Genomic DNA, 8,198 nt, shown 5'->3' with positions numbered 1-8,198 from the left:
ATTACAATAAATTCGCCCAAAGTACTGAAATATCATCCCCACCAACTAGTAGACACCAGCCAAACGTGTTGCGCAAAACATAGACAATTATTTTCTGCTTCAGTCAGCTTTTCTTTCATGACCTCACCTTTTAAAATCCTGACTCCACCCTTGAAAAAAATAGCACTTCTAATTCTATAACTGTGTTTCTGCATGTTACTATTTAATTGGCTGGAAGTACAAAACTGTTTGCAAATCCCAGCTCTTGCTCTTAGGCGTTTTCTCTCTCTCTTCATTTTCTTCTGCACAAACCACATTTGTACAGGACACACACATACACACAAAATGAGATTGTTCAAATGTGCTTCAAAGTGCCACGTATGAAAGTAGCTTTGGAGACTTTGGTCCTAGAGTTCTGTGAGGAGCTCAGAATCCAGGGCCAGTCCACCCATGAGGCTGAGTGAGGCAGTCGCCTTGGGCGGCAGGCTGGGGACAGCTGGGAGAGCTGGTAGATCTGGGGTCCCCAGGAGAACACCCCTCCCTGTCTCCTGCACTTGTCGTTCCCTGCTGCACCATTGTGAAAACAGGATGCTAGACTAGATGGGCCATTGGCCTGATGCAGCATGCTCTTCTTAAATAAATTATTCAGACCAGAAAGGATGCTTCATGTATATTATTTGCATTTTTGCAAATAGATTATTTTCACTCCACTTGTCATTTTACCTACCATTAAAGCATGGCATGTATTTATTAGCCCAGCCGGTTCAGTTTTAGTGAGGGGCAACTTAACAATTGGTGGCGCTGGCATCCCTGTTTGTGTCAAACGATATAGTCAGACATCGGCAGGGATGAGCATCGCAGTGCAAAACGGATGCTCGTGGAGAAGGATGTCTGCCTTCACAGCACACGTTGGAGGCCAGTGACGCACACAGATTTCTCTTGTTTGGTCTGGGTCACTAGGTGTCTGCTGCCAAGAGGACAAAAAAAAAGGCTAAGATAGTTTCGATGGCGTTTGCTCCTGAAGAACGTTTCTTGGAAATGTGAAGAAGATGCAAGTGGAATTGCCTGCTCAAAAAGATAAAAAACATCAAGTGTGTTCGTGTTTTGTTTTGTTTTTAATGTAGAGCAGGCTTCTTTTAAAAGTGTGTCAGTAGAATCAGTCTCCAGCTATTTTTAACAGCCTCTGAAAGCTTATCAGGCAGATACGGTTAATCCATTAAAGGATTTCCAGGTATTCATAGCTTAATAAGTGAGCATGGTGGAATTTAACCAATAGAAGATTGCTTTTACTTTGTGTACACTATAGCAAAAACCTCCATATTTTAATGACTTCTGACAATCAGGTTCATGTCATGGGTGACAACTTAATATTAAAGTGTTATGATTAAATAGGTTTACTATACTTAAGATGTATTTTTAACTGAAAACATTGTCTTCAGTACTAAAATACATTTTATTCCCTCCCCCCCACCAGCTACTTTCCATTCTCCCAAGATGCTAAATGGGGTCTAACTAACAGGAAGAAAAGAAGATTGTAAATAAGTTGAATGGATACTTTGCATCTGTCTTCATTCACTATGGAAGAGGTAGGGCAAGATACCTTTTCCTGAGCAAACTCCCTCAGGAAGGGAGCCTGACAAATGGAAGCAGACAGGGGTGACTGTTTGTTTATAAGTATTTTCCAGGCTTTGACATGCACGCTGCACTTTAGTGTGTTTAACTGAGTAAAACTGTTCTGTATATTTGCAAGCTGGTTTGGTGTTTTGGTTTTGTTGTATTTGATCCTCAAGCAACAGCAATGGATCACTTCAGGTCCAATTCCCTGCATGTAGGAAACATTATTATTATTATTATTATTTGCAGCTGAATCCTTTGTGATGCGATAGTGATTTCTGATTAGTAGTCCCATTTCACGTGGAGATATTATTTCCCTGTTGCCTCACTGTTACAATGAGCCCCAACACGGTGGAGATCATGCTTGGGGAGAGGATAAAGGAACAACTATTTCAGGGCTCCAGATCCTAAGCTGGATGCCATTTTAATGTTATTCTTAAACTCGTGATACAGTACTTGCTATTTTATAGAACAGTCATGCCCCTTAGCATGATAGCCCTAAAACGTTATAAAAGTAGTGTTGTTGAGAGAGAAGAAGCCTTATTTATTTTTAGCCTAAGGATAAAATACCACCATTTGGTAAATCTTATGAATATTTTGTTTGATGACATATGTACAATGCAACAAGGAATGAAAAATTTTACTATCTGAATATCTTTGGATTCTTAACTAGGGTAGAGCGGGGGGTGGGGGAAGAGAAATCTCTGGCTGGACTCTCGTGGTCATAGCTGATGCCCAACAGGTTCTCCTTGTGACTAGAGCTTCTATTAAAAGTTGTTGACTCCTCCGGCCAGAAGCTACCAGCTTAGTCATAATGATTGTGTTCCGTAATTTGATTAACCATTATTGAGAAAGAGGTATTTGTTATTTCTTATGGCATGAAAATACAACTGAGGAAGCCAGTTTGATATTTAATATTGTAAATTTGTGGGTAGCTCTACAATCCCATAATCAAATCACACTGGCTGATGAGCTATACTATAGGATTTGCACCAGCAGCTACACCCTCACTATAATGACCTATAGGGAGCAAGTTCAGGATTCTCCAAATGGTGTGTTTCTTCTCCCATCCTGGGCTGAGGGAGCATAGGATATGGCAGCCATTCTGCTGGTGTAGAGGTATTATGTCTCCCAACCTGCTCCCAGTGTAACTGGTGTATAGGGTCTTCTGTAACCCTTTTATTGGAATAAGTGGAACACAAGCATGCTTAATGGGGTGGGATTGTGCTGTTTGTCTTTTTTATATATGTTAGCAAGTTTATTTTAGAGCCGTATAAAATTTTACACTCATATAAATATAGTTTTATAGGGCTACATTTATTAATATGGGCTGGAGCAGAACAACTTTAGGCTTTTATATCCAGGTTTTTCATTACATTTCTGTCCAGTGTTATTCGAGCAATAAACAGCCTGTTTTGTAGGCTTTTCAAATAAGGTGAGCAGAAGGGTCTCTCTCTCTCTCTCTCTCTCACACACACACACACACACACACACACAAACACACAAACACGCACACACACGTGCCCCAATACATTACTTCTCAATTTCTACATTTATTTGCTTGCCCCTTCAGCAGGCCTGCAAGTACTGAATAAAGTCACATTTTGTCCTACAACATTTCCAGTATTTATCGCTGACATTTCCAGAAGAGTGTTGAAAGCTGATACCCGTATTATACCATTGGGCAGGGGGCAGCAAACTTTTTCAGCAGGGGGCCGGTCCACTGTCCCTCAGACCTTGTGGGGGCCGGACTATATTTTGAAGGAAAAAAAATGAACGAATTCCTATGCCCCACAAATAACCCAGAGATGCATTTTAAATAAAAACACACATTCTACTCATGTAAAAATACCAGGCAGGCCCCACAAATAACCCAGAGATCCATTTTAAATAAAAGGACACATTCTACTCATGTAAAAACAGGCTGATTCCCGGACCCAGGGCCGTCTCATCCATAGGGGCTAGTGGCGCGGCGTGCCAGGGTGCCGCCCCCCCCGGGGCGCCCCCGCGAGCCCGCCGGCATACCGGGCGCCCCCCTCCCCAACCTGCCCCTTTTTTCATTTCTGCATGCTGATATCACGAATTTTATGGTCTGTTTTAGCGCTGTGTGATTTTCAATATATTGGCCAAAATCGGTTTTGAAATCACACCACGATAACGATTTAGACCTGGCAATATGCAGCAATATATCACTCCTCTTGTGAGGGAGAACAGGGCAGCCGATTTCAAGGCACCGCTAATATCAGCTGATAACGCTGCTGATCTGAGCTGCCTTCCCTTGTGCTGAGGGAGACCAGGGTAGCTGATTGTTCTCACTTCAAAGCACTGTGGCAGTACCTTCCCTTGGCACTGAGGCAGAGCAGCTTTTCCTCTCCTCCCTCCACCCATCCGATCTCTGATCTCTGTGGATGCTTCTTCCCTCATCCCTACACCTGATCTCCATGGTGAGGGGAAGTGGGCATAGCTAAGCCTGGCAGGACAGCTTACTCTATAGTATTAAACCCTTCATGTGTTAATTAGACTTAAGCATGTTGTTTATATGAGGCGGGTTATTCCACATTCTCCAGCTGAACAACTTTGACAGTGCCACTGAGCATGTGCAGAGAGACTTTTACTCACCACTGGTGATTTTGAAACCAAACACATCTGGGATTAAGAGATCACAGTGTTCCGCTGTCTGGAGCTTCAGTATATCAAGCAAAAGCTCATGAGCAAAATTTAATTGTCCATTATACCGAAACCTAACCCACATTCTACTCTACTGGCATGCACTGAAAACTTACCATTCAGAAAGTTACTGTGAGGCTTTTTTTTTTTTTTTTTACTCCTTGCTCCAGCTTGCAATGCTTATAAAAAATTAAGGAATTTCATGATTCTGGTGCCTTGTTTCCATCAGTCCTGACATAAGACATCTTTGGGAAAAGGAAGAGGGAAGCTTCTTGGTTGTCTGGTTTTCTGAATCAGACACAGAGCCCAGGAGAATCGCTTCTTCAAGAGCTATTAACTGAGCTTTGCTTAAAGCTGCCTTAAAGCTTTGCTTAGAGCTGTCGTGGTTACTGTTGACTACTACTCAAATGCTAATTGTGCTTTCTGGCTTTTTTGCAACTTGAATAGGTATTTTGCATTTTTGTGATGGCTAGAATTTCCTGCTCTGAAACAGCACCTGAACTGGCAAACTGGTGTCCCAGGCTTCCTATAAAGGGAACCCTGATAAGGAACAGTAAACCAAACAATCTGGTGACCCTCTCTCTTTGTTCAGGTGGTCTCCTGCCTCCTCTTGTGAACTTTGAAGCACAAAGCTGCTTTCAGGCAACATGGCTCAGTAGCTCACTTGACTTTACTACCCTTGTCACAGTTAATGGGATGTTTATTTCTTGACTCCTCTTTCCCGACCCCACCCTTCTGTAATTCAGGAAACCCAGGAGCCTGACACCTCAACACAGGTCTTCTAAGACAACCTACACATGCCACACACAAATATGTGCGAACGAGCAATCAAAATACAAGTACAGCTAGCTGCATATTTGATATGTTATGTTCAGCTATAATACTTAGAGGCTTTTATTTACCTACTGATTGTTATAATTTAAATGGTATGTTAGTTATTTTGCAGTCCGAAGCATGCACCTTGACAAAAAAGATTGGAATAAATATGTAAGGGGTAGATATTACATTTTAAGGATATAAAGGTAAAGGTAAAGATACCCCTGACCATTGGGTCCAGTCCAGTCGCGGACGACTTTGGGGTTGCGCACAGTATATATAAAACAGAGGCTTGGCTCACACGCACACACCATCCATTTAAAGCATTTGGCTGTTCCCAGTGAATCCTGGGAATGAATCTTTACTCCTTTCAAAGTTACAGTTCCCAGCACCCTTAACAAATTACTGTTCCAATTATTTTGGGGGAGCCATGTGTGTTAAATGTGCGCTAAATGTATGGTTTAGATGGGAGAGGCGCCATGAGAAAGTGAGAGGAAGGGTAAGGTGGTAAGCCAAAGAGTGACGGTTACTTTAGCACCCTATTCATGCTGGTTATGCACCTCTGTGTTCGGTATGGAGCTAGGAACCAATAACTAGCATTGCATTACAGACTGTGTTTGGTGGAACTGTTGTAAGAATTTTAAGGTATTTTATTTTTATATATAATTGTTATTAATGTACCAAAACAAATAAGGCCACATGTCTGAAAACCAGCACAGACAGGCCTCACTCCATTTTGACTCCCAACTGACCAAGTATTTCTTTGTCTCAGGAACAAAGGGGGGGGGGTTGCCCCTCCAGCTACTCAGCAGCCCTCTGCCTGAGTGATAATCTCTGGCATCCTGATATCTGAGCGTCAGACAAAAAGGTGTGATTAACTTGGCTGGGATATAGGGAAATGTAAATATTTTTTGTTTCACTTGATGGGTTTTTGGTGCACTGCTACCAGACCCTCCCAATTTGTGATGTAATTCTAATGTATGGAGGGGTGGTCTTGAGCTGGAGGGGGGCAATTTCAAAGTCTATATAGGAGCTTGCGCGCCTCTGTTCGGGGTCTTTTGCTTGCAAAACACCCTGCTGCAGCAGTTCTAATAAAGGGCTACCGCCTTGCTTTGGGAGATTTTGTATTGTCTCTATTTATTCAGAACCAATAACTAGCATTGCATTACAGACTGTGTTTGGTGGAACATATCTCCCCTCCCCCATATATTTTACTGTTCACACGGGTGGACTATAAACATGGATTATGACTGATAATCCATTTGGGAGTGGGAAGAAAGATTAGCTACTGGGACCCTGTTGTATAAGTGGTTCTTCACGAATGAGTGGTTCTTCCAGTGTTGGATTGCCAAAACATGTTATGCTCCCACTCTTGCTTAGGTGGCATGGTTTCTATATTGGAAGTGAATTCTGTGTCTACACATGCATGATTTTTCATCAGTCACATGGTATGGGATCTCAACTCTGCAGCAGCCTAGACACCAGTGATCCTGCTCAATTTTATAGACACCAGTTGCTATTGGACACAGAGGGTTGGAGGTTTTTTTGTGCACCTACCCATGTATGTCTTTTAAGACAAGCAGATAAATGTCATTGGCTACAAATAACGTTCCGATAACACTAACATTCAAATAACATTCAAATTCATACGGATGTTAACATTAAAAAGGGTTGTTGAAGTGCATTAAGCTGCAGCACAATGCCACCTAGTGGCAATAGTCTTTAATAAAACATTGCAAATGGACAGTTCAATAATTTATTCATGGTTTTGTAAGCCATGAAGATACAGTGGTACCTCAGGTTACAGACTCCGCTAACCCAGAAATAACGCTTCAGGTTAAGAACTTTGCTTCAGGATAAGAACAGAAATCATGCTCTGGTGGCGCAGTGGCAGCGGGAGATCCCATTAGCTAAAGTGGTGCTTCAGGTTAAGAACAATTTCAGGTTAAGAACAGACCTCCGGAACAAATTAAGTACGTAACCAGAGGTACCACTGTACACTGTACACAGTTTTAGTGTACCAGGCAACACACACTGAGACCATCTCAATGTTGGGGCTCAAACCTGCCTTAAAAGCTATATGCTCTGTTTGGGGTCAGGACTAATACTAATAGTGGGAGGCATCTAAATAAACCGGTGTGGCTGCATAAGGAGCTTAAAGATGAGCCGAGATGTAAGAAGGGTGTGTATAAGAAATGGAAGGGGAAATCACAAAGGAAGAGTATACACGAGTAGCCAACAGTTGCAGGGTGAATGTGAGGTGGACTAAAGCTCAGAATGAGCTCAGGCTTGCAAGAGAGGTTAAAAATAATAAATGTTTCTTTGGCTATGTTCGAGGCAAGAGGAAGAACAAGCAAATCATCTGCATGGAGTAGAGAAATGCTGTTGGATAGAATTGCTCAACACCCACTTTGCCTCTGTCTTCACCCAAAATGAAAGCAACGCCCAATCTGGTGATAACATAATAAAATATGTAAGTTGGGAGCTGCAGCCCAAGGTAGGAAAAGAGGTAGTAAGGTAACACCTAACTACTTTAAATGAATTCAGATCTCCCAAGGCCTGATGAGCTGCACCCAAGGGTGCACTAAAGGAGCTTGTGGATGTAATCTCAGAGCCTGTGTCTATAATCTTTGAGAATTCTAGAACAGGTGACGTCCCTGCAGACTGGGGGCAGACACAATGTCCCCATCTTTTAAGGGGGGGGGAATCGGATGACTACTTGGCATCGATACCAGGAAAGGTCTTAGAACAGATAATTCAACAGTCAGTCTGTGAGCACTTAGAAAAGGATGCTGCGATTACTAAAACCCAGCATCACTGGGCTTCACTGGATGTGCTTGGTCTCACTTGTCCTCTTCTGTCCCAGGTAGGGTTGCCACTTGCCACCTTTGTTCTGGCAAGATACAGGGCAGGGTGGGGCAGTTGGTGGACATTTTTTACCCATCCAGTGCTGAAGTGACTTCAAAGCAACTCATTACAATCTATTGCAGCCTAACAGGATGGTCCCTCCGGAATTTGCTAAGCAAGCACACATACACGACTTGAATTTGTAAATCTGTCTATGCTTGGCCACCCAGAGCTTACCATAAATACCCTTTCAAACACATGCATTTGGAAAGGGT

This window comes from Lacerta agilis, chromosome 12, assembly GCF_009819535.1.
Source record: "Lacerta agilis isolate rLacAgi1 chromosome 12, rLacAgi1.pri, whole genome shotgun sequence".
In the NCBI taxonomy this organism is placed as follows: Eukaryota; Metazoa; Chordata; class Lepidosauria; order Squamata; family Lacertidae; genus Lacerta; species Lacerta agilis.
Note: the sequence above shows the minus strand (reverse complement) of the source record.